The sequence below is a fragment of the Xenopus laevis genome, chromosome 2L (genome assembly GCF_017654675.1).
Source record: "Xenopus laevis strain J_2021 chromosome 2L, Xenopus_laevis_v10.1, whole genome shotgun sequence".
Taxonomy (NCBI): domain Eukaryota; kingdom Metazoa; phylum Chordata; class Amphibia; order Anura; family Pipidae; genus Xenopus; species Xenopus laevis.
In genome coordinates, this window is record NC_054373.1 from 47,253,103 (window position 1) to 47,268,397 (window position 15,295).

The 15,295-nt window shown below is 38.5% G+C and overlaps 1 protein-coding gene across 3 annotated transcripts in view; it reads right to left on the reverse strand.

Annotated features, from left to right (window-relative positions):
• cux1.L (cut like homeobox 1 L homeolog) overlaps window positions 1-15,295 on the reverse strand; it is a 248,213-nt gene that overhangs the window by 226,100 nt on the left and 6,818 nt on the right. The window lies entirely within an intron of this gene.

Below are 15,295 nucleotides of genomic sequence, written 5' to 3' on the forward strand. Positions count from 1 at the left end.
CGAAATTCGAATCTAATTCAAGTTTCCGGGTCGTTTAAATTCGTCCAAGTATTAAAAATTCTATTTTATTAATACATTTCGACCTGCTGAATTACGATTTTATGGGAGTTTAAATAAAAAAACTCACAAGAATTCTAAATTCGACCCTTGATAAATGTGGCACTAAATGTTATATCACGGTGTTTTTATGGAGCATTATTATGAAATTGTGTGGCATAAAAACACCTTATGTATGATAAAGGAAAGCATTTTTACACTAGTATATCCAGATACACCAGATATATTTCTAAATTGCCCCATGCTTTTTTCTACTCTCCTAACATTTCTCACAAATCCCAATGAAATTACGCCAATCCAAGCTTTGTCATGCAAATTGCCGCGTGTAATACAGGGATGTGAAAACACAAAAAAACGTTTGCAGCAATGTATAATTGAGCCCTGTATGTGGGGGCTTTGTGAAAATGCCATGTGAGACATAGCCCTTAGTACTGAGGTAATGCTACACAGTTATGGCACAGTTCCAGGCAATTATATGCTGTGTAATAGCAACTTGCACAAGGACAATTTAGTAGTAAGGAACTATATGCATTTATAGGTAGATGGAGTCACACTTTATGCTGATGTGCCAGTTGCATCTAGCATGGAACATCTGGCACAAAGAGCATCCCAAGAAGAAAGTTATTTTTTTTTTTTTTAAATTATGGGAAAAAACTTGTTTGGGTGGAAATATCCTTTAATTAAGTTGCTCGTCTGAATATCCTTCAGTTCACTGGTGATTTTACATCACATGACTTGAGTTTGGATAAGATTATTGGGTATAAGATTATTAAGGTATTTGCTCAGTTTGTCAATGGATTTTTTAAATTAATTCCAACAATTAAGGGTAGACATGGACGTTTTCCACGCTTTTTGGCAGATCTAACGCGATGCACCAAAATGCAGGAATCAAATCAGATGCAACGCAAAATAAGGTAAGAAATACAAATGTCGGATGACTGTCGGATGCAGACGCGTTTGATGGACGCGTCGGATGAACGCTGAGACACCATGTGACGTTGCTATTGCTTTCCTTATTTTTCGTCGCATCCGACTTGAGGCCTGCGTTTTGGCGCAGCACTTCAGATCTGCCAAAAATGCGTGGAAATCATCTGTGTAGTTCTACCCTGATGCAATCTAATACCAAAACATTTACTTACTCTTAATAAGAGAATGCTAGAAGACTATGGTTTCATTAATGTAGGAGGTAATAGAAAAAGTTTAGTTTCAGTCCTTTCAAAAAGGAGGATATTTAGTAAGTGCAGCAGCAGAGAAGACCTTTGCAGGCCAAATACATTAACTTATTTCATTGTAAGGCATTTTCATTAAAAATAATTCAGATCTGCAGCAACTTTGGTAGGGTATAGTGGTCCTTGCACGATTTCTGTGTTCGACCACAAAAGAAAGTTTAGCATTAATCCCACTTCACTGTCAACTACAAAAAGGGTTCAAATGACAGTTACCTATAACTCAGTATGAGTATGCACTGGCCAACCCAAATGTATGAAGAGCTACCTCTTTCTCCTGCTTCCCCTGAAATAAGCCAAATCATGTAACAAGAAGGGGGTTAAATGTTGAGTTTGTGAGGTTTTTTTTATACCGCGAATAAACTCACAACTCGAATGTTTTCTAATTTATGAAAAAACTTGAATTTAAAAAAGTGAATCCCTGAATTTGGGGTGAAAAACCCAAATACTCATATTAATTGAGTTTTTGAGCGAATCCCACAGAAAAAAACCCCAAACATTATGAAGGCTACAAACATCTTCAAATGATTTAAGGGACCTCTCACACTGACTTCTACATGACATCGACAGTTTTTGGCTGGTGTATTTTCAGTTATGAGCTATTTCCAACTTCGGGGTATAATAAATCTCAAAAATTGTTAAAAAAACCCAAAAAGCTCATTTATTTCTTACCCAAAAAAAAAGTTTTGACTGAAAACTACCAGTGAAAAAAAACAACTTGATCTCAGATAAATAACACCCTATGAAAAGTGCAACACCTATTTGATTGTAATGACAAAAAGTGTTTGCTACCTGCCCCTGGATAAGTCACCCTTGTGTTGCATACACTGCTCACTATTTGAAGTGCTAAATGCCTGGGTCCACAAGACAGTAAGTGAACATTTATTTCATTGATTACTTTTTCTAATTTCCTAAAATTAACCAAACCTCTGCTGTCATTGCTGCTTAAATACATTAAAAAAATTGCGTGTGTACTGAGACAATAACAAATATACAGTGGTGTGAAAAACTATTTGCCCCCTTCCTGATTTCTTATTCTTTTGCATGTTTGTCACACAAAATGTTTCTGATCATCAAACACATTTAACTATTAGTCAAAGATAACACAAGTAAACACAAAATGCAGTTTTTAAATGAGGGTTTTTATTATTTAGGGAGAAAAGAAATCCAAACCTGTGTGAAAAAGTAATTGCCCCCTGAACCTAATAACTGGTTGGGCCACCCTTAGCAGCAATAACTGCAATCAAGCGTTTGCGATAACTTGCAACGAGCCTTTTACAGCACTCTGGAGGAATTTTGGCCCACTCATCTTTGCAGAATTGTTGTAATTCAGCTTTATTTGAGGGTTTTCTAGCATGAACCGCCTTTTTAAGGTCATGCCACAACATCTCAATAGGATTCAGGTCAGGACTTTGACTAGGCCACTCCAAAGTCTTCATTTTGTTTTTCTTCAGCCATTCAGAGGTGGATTTGCTGGTGTGTTTTGGGTCATTGTCCTGCTGCAGCACCCAAGATCGCTTCAGCTTGAGTTGACGAACAGATGGCCGGACATTCTCCTTCAGGATTTTTTGGTAGACAGTAGAATTCATGGTTCCATCTATCACAGCAAGTCTTCCAGGTCCTGAAGCAGCAAAACAACCCCAGACCATCACACTACCACCACCATATTTTACTGTTGGTATGATGTTCTTTTTCTGAAATGCTGTGTTACTTTTACGCCAGATGTAACGGGACGCGCACCTTCCAAAAAGTTCAACTTTTGTCTCGTCGGTCCACAAGGTATTTTCCCAAAAGACTTGGAAATCATTGAGATGTTTATTAGCAATATTGAGACAAGCCTTAATGTTCTTTTTGCTTAAAAGTGGTTTGCGCCTTGGAAATCTGCCATGCAGGCCGTTTTTGCCCAGTCTCTTTCTTATGGTGGAGTCGCGAACACTGACCTTAATTGAGGCCTGCAGTTCTTTAGATGTTGTCCTGGGGTCTTTTGTGGCCTCTCGGATGAGTTGTCTCTGCTCTCTTGGGGTAATTTTGGTCGGCCGGCCACTCCTGGGAAGGTTCACCACTGTTCCATGTTTTTCCCATTTGTGGATAATGGCTCTCACTGTGGTTCGCTGGAGTCCCAAAGCTTTAGAAATGGCTTTATAACCTTTGAAATTGAACTCAGGTGTGATAAACCACAGTTAAGTTATTTTTTAACAAGGGGGCAATCACTTTTTCACACAGGCCCATGTAGATTTGGAGTTTTTTTTCTCCCTTAATAACGTAAACCTTCATTTAAAAACTGCATTTTGTGTTCAATTATGTTATCTTTGACTAATAGTTAACGGTTTTTGATGAGCAGAAACATTTAAGTGTGACAAACATGCAAAAGAATAAGAAATCAGGAAGGGGGCAAATAGTTTTTCACACCACTGTTTATCCATACTATTTTTCAAGTTTGACTCCATGTCATTACGGTTGGACCAAGTCCAATGCTGAACATCCAAGCAGCACAAGTAAGCAAGCAGTAAAGCATCCATCAAAGCCCATGATGAACCCTACAGAATAAAAGTTGTTACCATAAATCTCATCATATAAATTTAAAGACTCTGTAATATAGCCCTATTTTTTCTAGGTACAATTGGAGGGATTGTTGGAGATATATGTGACTCCTTGCAGAATAATTTGGTGTACAGGTATAGGACCCCTTATCCGGAAACCCGATATCCAGAAAGCTCCGAATTACAAATGGCTCCCAAAGACTCCATGTTATCCAAATAATCCAAGTTTTTAAAAATGATTTCCTTTTTCTCTGTAATAATAAAACAGTAGCTTGTACTTGATCCCAACTAAGATATAATTAATCATTATTGGAAGCAAAACCAGCCTATTGGGTTTATTTAATGTTTAAATGAATTTCTAGTAGACTTAAGGCATAAAGACCCAAATTACGGAAAGATCCGTTATCCTGAAAACCCCAGGTCCCGAGCATTCTGGATAACAGGTCCCATACCTGTATATGTAAAACGAGTATCATCAGAAAGCAATGTGGATTCCCAATGACTCTAAAACGATTACAACATACAGGGGTTATTACCTCAACAGAAACCAGCGGATGTGAAACTGGTGTGTGATGCTCTAAAAGCAAAACAATGTGTCCTTACTTCTTGCCAGACCCATGGCAGGCAAATACCAGATCTAATATTACTCAGACTTTGCTCATTGATATACAGACCTGTGTTTACTAATCCAGTTTTAGAAAGAATGGTGCAATCAATGAGCTTGCAGCTGCAATTAAAGTACTACTACTTCAGGTGCTTTTATAATACACATAAATATCCTGTAAATTATATCCTAATAAACAGTGATGTCATTGGTTGTAATTGGAGCTTAGTGATGTCATTTTTCACATAACTCACTAAAACTTGTGTATTATAATAAATAAAGTACCCCTTGTTGCAAAATATGAGGATATTAGAAGTCACTTCGGAGTTAAATAACCTGTATAAAAAAAAACTTGACCTTCAGCCTCGTGCTTTTATATGGTCATGGAACTCCTCAGTAACTTAATAAGAATATCCTTATATTACTTATATATATTTTATTCACTATATAAACCCTTATAAAAACCTTGGCATAAAGTCTGCTTTCCTGAAAACAGACAAATGCATTTAGTAACCAGAGATCTTCACAGCATGTGTCTAGTAAAACCACTCTGCAAGAAGAGACTGATACAGTCTGTATTCTCCATGCACCGTACTAAGCAATTGGTTTGTGCTGTAAAGTTTACCGTCCACAGCAGCAATAGTCATAAAACAGCTTACTCCTGTCCCAATGCGAACAGAGATCAAGAAAGTTTATGAAACTATTTCCTCCACAAGCTGTTTAAGGCTTATGGCTCATGGGGTATATTCAAGTGGGTTTTTTTTCCATGACAACTTGTGCCAAGTAAAATAAAATGAAGATAATGCAAAAGATTATTAGCAGCAGGTACATTAACCAAGTCACTGGGAAAACATATCTAAAAAAGATGATAAAAAATGCCTTATGTCACTAGCCTAAAGGAAAGATAAAAATAAATTATACATGTGCATACACACACCGCTGTCATTTTTCTGTTAAGGATCACTGACCTACTCAAGTTTCAGTTTGTTTGTTTTTTCAAAGAAACCAGTTTTTCTAGTATTTCCCTGAATTCCACAACACACCCATCCTATTATTATTTTAACAAAGGTGACCATTCCTTGGTAAGTATAATGGTATACAAGGAGATTTTTCAGGATTTTCCCCCTGAGGGAGGGGAGAAAACACTAGGATCCATGTGAACGGGATATGCCACTATAATACACAAAAGCCATGAATATCTTGTAAATGATATCCTTATAACGGTTAGTTCTGATGTCATCAGTTATAAATGGTGAGTTCTGATGTCATTTCTGTCACATGACTCACTGAAACTTGTGTATTATAATAAATAAAGTACCCCCACTTACAAAATATGAGGATATTAGAAGTTACCTCGGAGTTCCATGACCTGTATAAAAACACTTGGCCTTTTTTTTCTTTATATGGTCATGAAACTCCTCGGTAACTTATAATATCCTTATATTTTACAAGAGGTGGTACTTTATTCACTATATAATACACAAAAGCTATGAATATCTTGTAAATTATATCCTTATAAACGGTGACTAGTAGGATTGCCACCTTTTCCAGAAATAAATACCGGCCTTCCGATATATTTATCTTGTTTCCCTATTAACAACATTGGGATCAACCATCATTATTACCGGCCAGGTGGCAACCCAAGTGACTAGTGATGTCATAAATTATAAACGGTGAGTAGTGATGTCATTTTTGTCACGACACAATATAACTTGTCTATTATAATAAATGAAATATGCGGATATTGGAAGTAACCTCAGAGTTCCATGGCCTGTTTTACATGGTCATGGAACTCCTGGGTGGCTTATAATATACTTATATTTTACAATAGGGGGTACTTCATTCACTATATTGTGCCTCGTCATGCTGAGTATAACATATGCAAATGCGCGGCCCTTCACTTTTTTAAACAATATCCACCAGTTGTTAAACAGGACAAGGTGGGACTGCAGCATTCCCCATTCACTTTGAATGGAGATGGAAAGATTTCATACTACAGAAAAGGAGTACTTATGGCAAAGAGATTTTCTAACAATAAAACAATGTCAAAAGTGATCAAGTTTCAGTTCTCTCAAGTCAATCCCTATAGCACGTGAGTAGCATTTATAACAGCTGAAGCCTCTCTGCTTCACATATAGCTATACAGTATCAGTCTATGACAAAAAGGTAAACATACATAGGAACAACTGGAGCTGAAACTATTTCATTCAGGGCAAAGGCACACGGGACATTGTCACCCGCCGTAAATCTGCACTACCTCGAGCAATAAAACATCAGCAATTTCCTCCATACTGGCAGTAATGTGGAAAAAAATGTTGGAAAATACACTTTACTTCCACTTTCCAAAGTAGCCCGAAGTTGTCTCACAATGAATATGCAATGCGTATGTTTATCCACCTGAGAGTCACAATACTGCAAGTGGGAAAGAAACACACAGGAGATTTTGTTATCCACACTAGTGCATATTTTGTACCATTGCCCCTATGCAGGCATATACGAGAGTGGAACCAAATTAAATCAATAGCTAAATTGCCATGTAAATGATGGACCAAATACAAGGACATGTGTATGGATAGAGCAGAAATATACAAAGATATTTCGAATTTATTGTGGTCAGCATTTTTAAAAGCCCTGTGGGAAGAGAGTACACATAACATTTGGATCATTGCTTAGCTCTTAAAGGAGAACTAACCCCTAAAAATGAATATGGCTAAAAATGCCATATTTTATATACTGAACTTATTGCACCAGCATAGCGACACTCACATGCTCAATATGTTTTGTACATATTGTTTTAACATGGATTAATAAATCCACAAATTTTTATTTTACATTATTGTAGCTGAAGCTACAGGGCTGATTATTAAATGCTGATGCTAGTTGCACTGGTTTCTGAGCTGCCATGTAGTAATTATCTAAATTAATTATTAATCAGCCTTCTATTGTGACATTTATATTCTATCCCCAATATGTAATAAAAGGCACTAAGTTTGCCAAGGAGCAGTAACACATAGCAACCAATGAGATGCTTGCTTTTAAACAGCTGACCAGTAAATGCTCCCTGCTGATTGGTTGCTATGGGTTACTATTCCTGGGCAAACCTAGGGCTTTTTATTACATAACCCCGTTAGTGAACTGTATATTTGGGTTGGTCCCAAAGCTCAGTAAGTGACAGCAGCACAGAGCATGTGCAGTGAATCAGCAGAAAAGCAGATGGGGAGCTACTGGGGCATCTTTGGAGACACATATCTTGTGGTTGTCTTGGGCTGGTACAGAAGCACAAAGCATAATGTACAGCATTTCTAGGCTTATTTCTTAGTTAAGCTTTACGTCTCCTTTTGAAATGCTCTGCCTATGGCAGACAGTACAGACAGGTGTGCACCACTCAGGAAAGCCAAAGTGGTGCCCAATTGCCATCAGCATTTGCTATAGGTACAATATTTTTTTTATTATTTTCAGATGGGAGAGGTGATTGCTTTAACCACCACCATCCTTCCTGAGAGCACTATGGCAGTGCCTAAAGACAGCTTTGTTGCTGCATTTTCCTTCAAGGCAATTCTCACTGGTTACCTTCAAGCATTCAAACACATTTTAGCAGGGAATGTGTGATAGCCAATACAAGGCCTGTATTGATGTAAATGAACAGCGTCAAATATGGCGATTGGGCAGCATACAATAAAACACAAACCTTGATAAATTCGTCATTTATTTTACATAGCTTTTATGGGGGTTAATCATTTTACACAGTATGATAAATAGGCCCGTTAAAGATATCTAGAATTCGCATTTGAGTATGCATGTCCTGACTTTCTGTGCCTGTACCATTAAGAATTCCAGTTGCCATTTTAAAATTGCCTCCTGTCCCTTACTGAAGTCATACCTGCTAAACTGAAGGGATTGTTTGAAGGGATGCTAAACTCATGATCCAGAAATGTGTGCAACATCTGTTAACGCCCTGGGTGAGAGCTGTAATATATTTTAACATTCTGTAATACATGAGAGAACTATGCGAGAATTCTCACTAAAGGCACGCAAGAGTTTCTACAGAGAATTCACAATCAGTAATGAGCTGCGAGTCAGATGAAAATGACATGACTTCAAAGTCACATACTTTATTAAAGTTCCTGATGATTTAGATAAGTAGCTTTCAAGGGGACATTCACCTTCACAAAACTTGTTTTCAAACAGTACACAACAAATCATTTTTTTTCCCCAATCGCTTCTAATATCTGCATCTAATACAGTTTTTCTTAAATGTAAGTTTTGAAAACAAATTAGTCCAAATTTTCTAAGTTTCATTTCCCCCAGTAGCAGCTCAGTAAGCCAGATTGTCAACTTTGTTCCAGTTTGATATATTCATTAACCCAGCTCAGCACCAGTACCTACTGAGCATGCTCACTGTACTATTTCACAGAGCAACTATTTGATATATCAGTTGCTTCATTATCCTACTGCAGAGAAATGTTTCAGGTTAATGTTAGCCCATGGTGATCAAAGCATGACTGAAGTTGGAACTCTTAGCACCAAATTCACACACGTATTAAGCAACAGAGGAGACATGGACTTGCTACGAGTAAATAACATTTAATTGTTAAAACTGACCATACATGGATCAAGAAAAGCGGACAACTTTGTCCCTCCAAATCCGAGATGCCAGATTATTGGCCTCTGTATTGCTAGTGCCAGAGGAAGTCCGAAATCAACCTGCTGAAATCCGCAGGCCGATTTCAGCCCCTTACCACGAGTAGTATCCTCTTCTTCATTCACGTCCAGAACCCTTCTGTCGGCTCTGGCGAGAACACACTCTGTGGATTTTGGCAAATAAATGCACCAAACCCAACACAAGGGTTCCAGAAGCCAAAGAAGATGAGGTTGATTTCAGCCCAGCCTGGCCCTATCCTAAAGCTGGCCATAGATAAGTCGTACTAATCTTTGTTTCTTACAATTTTCGGACCATGTATGGATCATCCCAACTTTTTCATGCTATGGTGATCGGTCGTTTACTAGTGGATAGGACAGTTTAGAAGATTCCTGTTGGCTAACAAGAATATATCTGCATGTATTGATATCAATGGGTGACAATTTGTCAGACATAACTTATGATTGTCGTATGATTGTTGTCTTTAAATAAAGTAGTACAAAGAACAAATCAGACCATGTTCTGGCCATTAATTCAATCTGAATGGTTAGTGGTAGGTCGGGAGATTGCAACAAACGATCGTGTGTCAGACATAAGGGTATATCTGGCCAGCTTTACTCTCATGTCAGATTGCCTATTTTCAAAGTATATTTCAGAAAAGTAAAATGAGTGCTTGGATAGTCAAACTCAAGCAGAAATTTCAGTAAATATCTCATCTTTGTCAGACACTACTGCTCAAAGAAACAAAATGTACAAAAAACAAATGCAACTTTTTGGTGTTTTCTTGACAATTTTTCATGGTGTCCTGCACACACAGAACAACGATTACAGGTGAACACAGTGCCAACAGTTCATGGCACTGGTACCTGTGAAAAAAGCTAGCAGATCTGCAGAGAGTTGTAGTTAACAACGGTTCTTGGGACAACAAGGTGGATGCCCATTCTTAAAGAAGAACCAAACCGTAAAAAATGATAAGGCTAAAAATGCAATATTTTATATAATGACCTAATTGCATCAGCCTAAAGTTTCAGCTTCTCAAAAGCAGCAATGATCCAGGATTTCAAACCTGTCACAGGGGGTCACCATCTTGGAAAGTGTCATGCTCAGTTTGCTCTGAGCAGCTGTTGAGAAGTTAAGCTTCGGGGACATCGCAAATTATCAAGCAGAAAATGCAGTTTGCCTGTAATATAAGATGACGCTACAAGGCAGATTATGATATTCTTACTCTAGTTGTACTGGTTTCTGTGCTGCCATGTAGTAATTATCTGTACTAATTACTAATCAGCCTTATATTGTGACATTTCTATTCTATGTGTACTGTATATTTTGAGTTGGTCCCTATGCTCAGTAAGTGACAGCAGCACAGAGCATGTGCAGTGACTCAGCAGAAAAGAAAATGGGGAGCTACATCTTCTGAGGTACAGATATTAACTGCTAAAGGGCGGTGGTTGCCTTGGGCTGGTACAGAAGCCCAAAACATGAAGTAGAAAATTTCCAGTCTACTTCTTAAGTAAATCAAATATTTAAATGAGCATATGAAATACAATCTAAAAATATCACAACTTTCCTACCAGGCTAAATACCGTATATACTCGTGTATAAGCCGACCCGTGTATAAGCCGAGGTACCTAATTTACCTAAGAAAACTGGAAAAATGTATTGACTCGTGTATAAGCCTAGGGGCCCCATGTCAGATTTCAAAATGTGAATGTGTAAATGTGTAATCATGTTTTATGGCATAGAAATCTATCTAAAACTATTTAAAAGAGCCTCCCCATAATTCCATCAGCAGGAACATGACACTGCAAAAATATGCTTACCCTGAGAAGGATCAGTGTGGGCCAGGTTATAAATAGCCATTGAACCTCACATACTGGCACCCAGTACATTTGAATGTTGGAGTTCCCTGTGACTCCCACCATAAGTCACAAGCTTGGCATGTTTCTATCTGACAACAGCAAGAACTTGCCAGGCAGCATTGTTCTCCGCCCTATGTACCTGGCGTAATGATGACAGAATGAAAGGGGAGTGACAAGGCAATTTATATGTACATGTACAGCTCCACAGATAGCACTCTGCTGCTGGCAAACTTGGAATCAAGCTTTAGGACCTTTTAACAATGGCCGCCAGGGGCCCTGTGAAAGAGCTGCAGGACGGTTCACTGTGTCCACTCTCCGGGCGGCGCGTCCTTCCCTGCCGGCGTAGATACCGTAGATATGCCCAGCAGTGCGACCCCCTGTGACCCGGCCCCAGCAGGACTGTCTGTGACGCCGCCCGGAGCAGGTCCAGGAGCTCCGGGCGGCGCGTCCTTCCCTGCCGGCGTTCGCTCCCAAAATGGCGGCGCCCATGGCCGCCACGTGGGTAGCGGCCGGCGCCGCTACCCACGTGGCGGCCATGGGCGCCGCCATTTTGGGAGCGAACGCCGGCAGGGAAGGACGCGCCGCCCGGAGCTCCTGGACCTGCTCCGGGCGGCGTCACAGACAGTCCTGCTGGGGCCGGGTCACAGGGGGTCGCACTGCTGGGCATATCTACGGTATGACCCGTGTATAAGCCGAGGTTGAGTTTTTCAGCACATTTTGGGTGCTGAAAAACTCGGCTTATACGCGAGTATATACGGTAGGTTGCTTTTCAATAATTACTGCCGTAGCTCAAACATGCATCAAATGAAATATCCTGATCTGAATGGACTGTTTTGTTTGTTTTAAAATGTACAAATAAAAACCTTTAAAAAAAAATATAATCACAGATAGGATCTTGGAAGTTCCCATAAAATATATTATAGGCTATTCTGCCTCACTATATTTTCAAAATTCCACTGCCCATTTATACTAATATGCTTTCCAAAATGTTACTCAAAAGGGTCACAAAATTCATCCGTTATAAAATGTAAACATGAACTCTTTTTCTTTTTTTTACTTTAATATAACTGCCACTATCATTGTCACAGACACGTACAGATTGGGAAAGCAGGCTCAGAGTATTATGACAGGTGTCACATATATTATTGTCTGGCAGAAACGGTATTTGGATATGTTCTGAAGATATCATGGCACTGAATCATTTGTAGACTCTGATATGCTAACTTACAATGTGAATGCACTAATCGGGTTGGATACACCTGCATGCCTCAATTAACTGTCATTATCAACAAGCTGACATCCTTGAATTATTATGATTTCTGAAACAATATATTGGAATTCCATCTTATTACTAGTCAGAAAAAATCACTCTTTGCTTTTTCTTTTTTCTTGTAAGAGTTTGATATGTAGTGTTCCTCTTCCAATGAAAAAGTTAATTGGTCCAAGTCTCCTATATGGGTCTATACCCACAGGAACACATACACATGATGAATGCAGTTAAAATTGGAGTACAGATCTATGGGGAAGTCTGATATCAATTAACCTCTGCACTGCTGTATAGGGACATGCACATGAATCAGACGCACCACAAGCATAGATGCTAAATCCCATGCACTAAAGTCCAAACATATTTAGACACCTGTCATTCCATTTTACACGTCAAAGCATTAAGAGAATTTATTGTATGTGTAAAAAGCTATATAAAACACATGACCGCTAACTATAACATGCTTGTAATTATCAAAATGCATTTTAAGGATGTTACATTGAATGGACGGGCATCATGGTACTTAATGTCATATAATACAGAAGAGCTGTAAAATATATCCTAATTATTATTCTTTATTTAATAGTGCTGACATATTCAGCAGTGCTTTACAGAGATTATATATTATTCATATCAGTCCCTGCCCCAGTGGAGGTTACAATCTAAAGTCCCGATCACATTCACACATTATAGTAAATCTTTTTCAGGCGCCAATTAACCTGACCACGTGTTTTTGAAGTGTGGGAGAAAGAACATGGAGCCAAGTAATAGCATCAATTATAACTGGTGCTAAGTGACGTCACACGACATATTGGAACTTGCATAGTATTAGACAGAGTCTACCCGCTACTTTACAATATAAGTATATTAGAAGCCATCTCAGCGTTCCATGACCTGTAGCCTAAAGCCTTGCTATAGCCATGTTATTTATGGTGACTTCTAATATACTATTTTAGAAGAGGATGTTTATTATCCCATGTTAATATTAACACCACTTCACCAGTGGAGCAAGATAATGTCTAAGGGTAATGTCACACTGAGATTCGGGGAGATTGTCGCCCGGCGACTAATCGCCTCTTCTTTGGGGCGACTAATTAAAGAGAATCATGGAGATCCACCATAAATATAACAGGAAACCACATTTGGGTCCTGAACCATAAGTTTAACATCCCTGGACTGATCTATACTCACTTTCCCCAAAGTTAAAAATAGGGTAAAGCTCACAATGCATTGCAAGGCTTTCCTTATATTGGTTCCACAGATGGGGGGATATTGATGGCATAGATCAGGTATCTCTTAGTTAAGATACACTAAGTTCACTGAGGGATTCAGTTTCCTTTTATTAGCTCTCATAACCAGTTCTCAGTTATGCAGAAGAACATTTTTTAACCACCTGCCCCGCGAACCTTTGTGAAGCCGACCCTCTGACACAGTTAACGGACCTTCTGCATTGCTTCAGTGACGCGGGGGCTGGGGGCGGATCGATCCTTCCATTGGCTGCAGTCCTGTTTTCATTTGTAATCAGCCTATGGAAGGACTGCACCCCAGCCCAGCATCACTGTAACAACAAAGAAATTCATTTAGCAGTGTCGGAGGGTCGGGTTAACAAAGGTTCACGGGGCTGGGGGAGGCATTGGGGGGCTTTTAGTGGAGTCTATTTGGCTTGTAGCAGCTCCTAGATATGGACACGTTCCTATGAATGTGTCTGTATTGCTTTAAGTCACTATCGAGACAGTGGTGTAACTAGATGTTACTGCAATCCACAGCAAATTAATTTTAGGGCCACTAACATATCCAGAGGTTTTTCTGTTTTACCAATATATGGTAAATTGCTCATATTAGGGCTCCTTATTTTGCAACATATTGCAGAAGCACTGATAAAATACATTAAAAGGATTATGTATGTCTGTTTCCCCATTCTGTTTCCCCACAGAATAGAAAGCGACTGAGAAAGTGAATTCCAGCTTTAAGAACACTGTACTTCCTTATCTGAAAGCAACAGTAGGAATGCCTCACACAGTCACTGTGGTTTTTAACCTTACGTAACCATTTTCTAGCTACTTCCTTTCAATTTCACATATCATTTCAATGGATTTTAGCTACAAAACAGTTAAAATGAGCAAAGTTCGTTATTTCATGTATAATGAATTGCTCAACTAAGAAAAATGTATTTTATCAATAGCTTCTACTACTGATGCAGCAAAGCAGTATATCTAACTTTGCCCATGACATGCACAAAAGTCTAAATCATAATTATTTGCCTACAAATAAAGTGAATGATATAAATCTCCCAAATAACAAGAGTATCGTTTTAGTACAGGTATAGGATTCATTATCCGGAAACCCGTTAGACAGAAAGCTCCAAATAAGGGGATGGCCTTCTCCCATAGACTCCATTTTATCCAAGTTTTTAAAAATGAATTCCTTTTTCTCTGTAATAATAAAACAGTACCTTGTACCAACTAAGATATAATTAATCCTTATTGGAAGCAAAACCAGCCTATTGGGACTATTTAATGTTAACATGATTTTCTAGTAGACTTAAGGTATGAAGAACCAAATTATGGAAGACCTGTTATCCGGAAAACCCCCGGTCCAGAGCATTTTGGATAACAGTTTCCATACCCGTACCATGTGTGGTCACAGTCCTATTTTGACACTAAGTACAGGGTGTACATACTTTTGACCTAAAAAGCAAGTGTCCAATTTTGTTATTACTGATCAAAAACAAAATAGCAGTTTATAAAGGAGCCCCTTTGACTTCCATTGGATTAATATTAGTGCAACACTTAAGCTTTTTCAGCAACTTTATGAAATTGTTTTGGTGTTAGAATTCAGTGACCTAAAAAGAAAAATAAGCAACAAGAAACAACAGCAATAAAGCCCAAGACCCAGCCAATCAGTTTTTAGTTTATTTTTTTGGTTGCCAGGGTCAGTGACCCCAACAAAAAGAAAGCACTTTCAGCTGCAGGCTTTAAAGAGCCAGAATAGTTAATAAGGTTAAAAGTTCAAAAACCTCACACAGAAGAAATAATGACAACAAACTGAAAAATGCTTAGTAATGGTCAAACTAGAGCATATTAGAAGTTAATATAAATTAGAA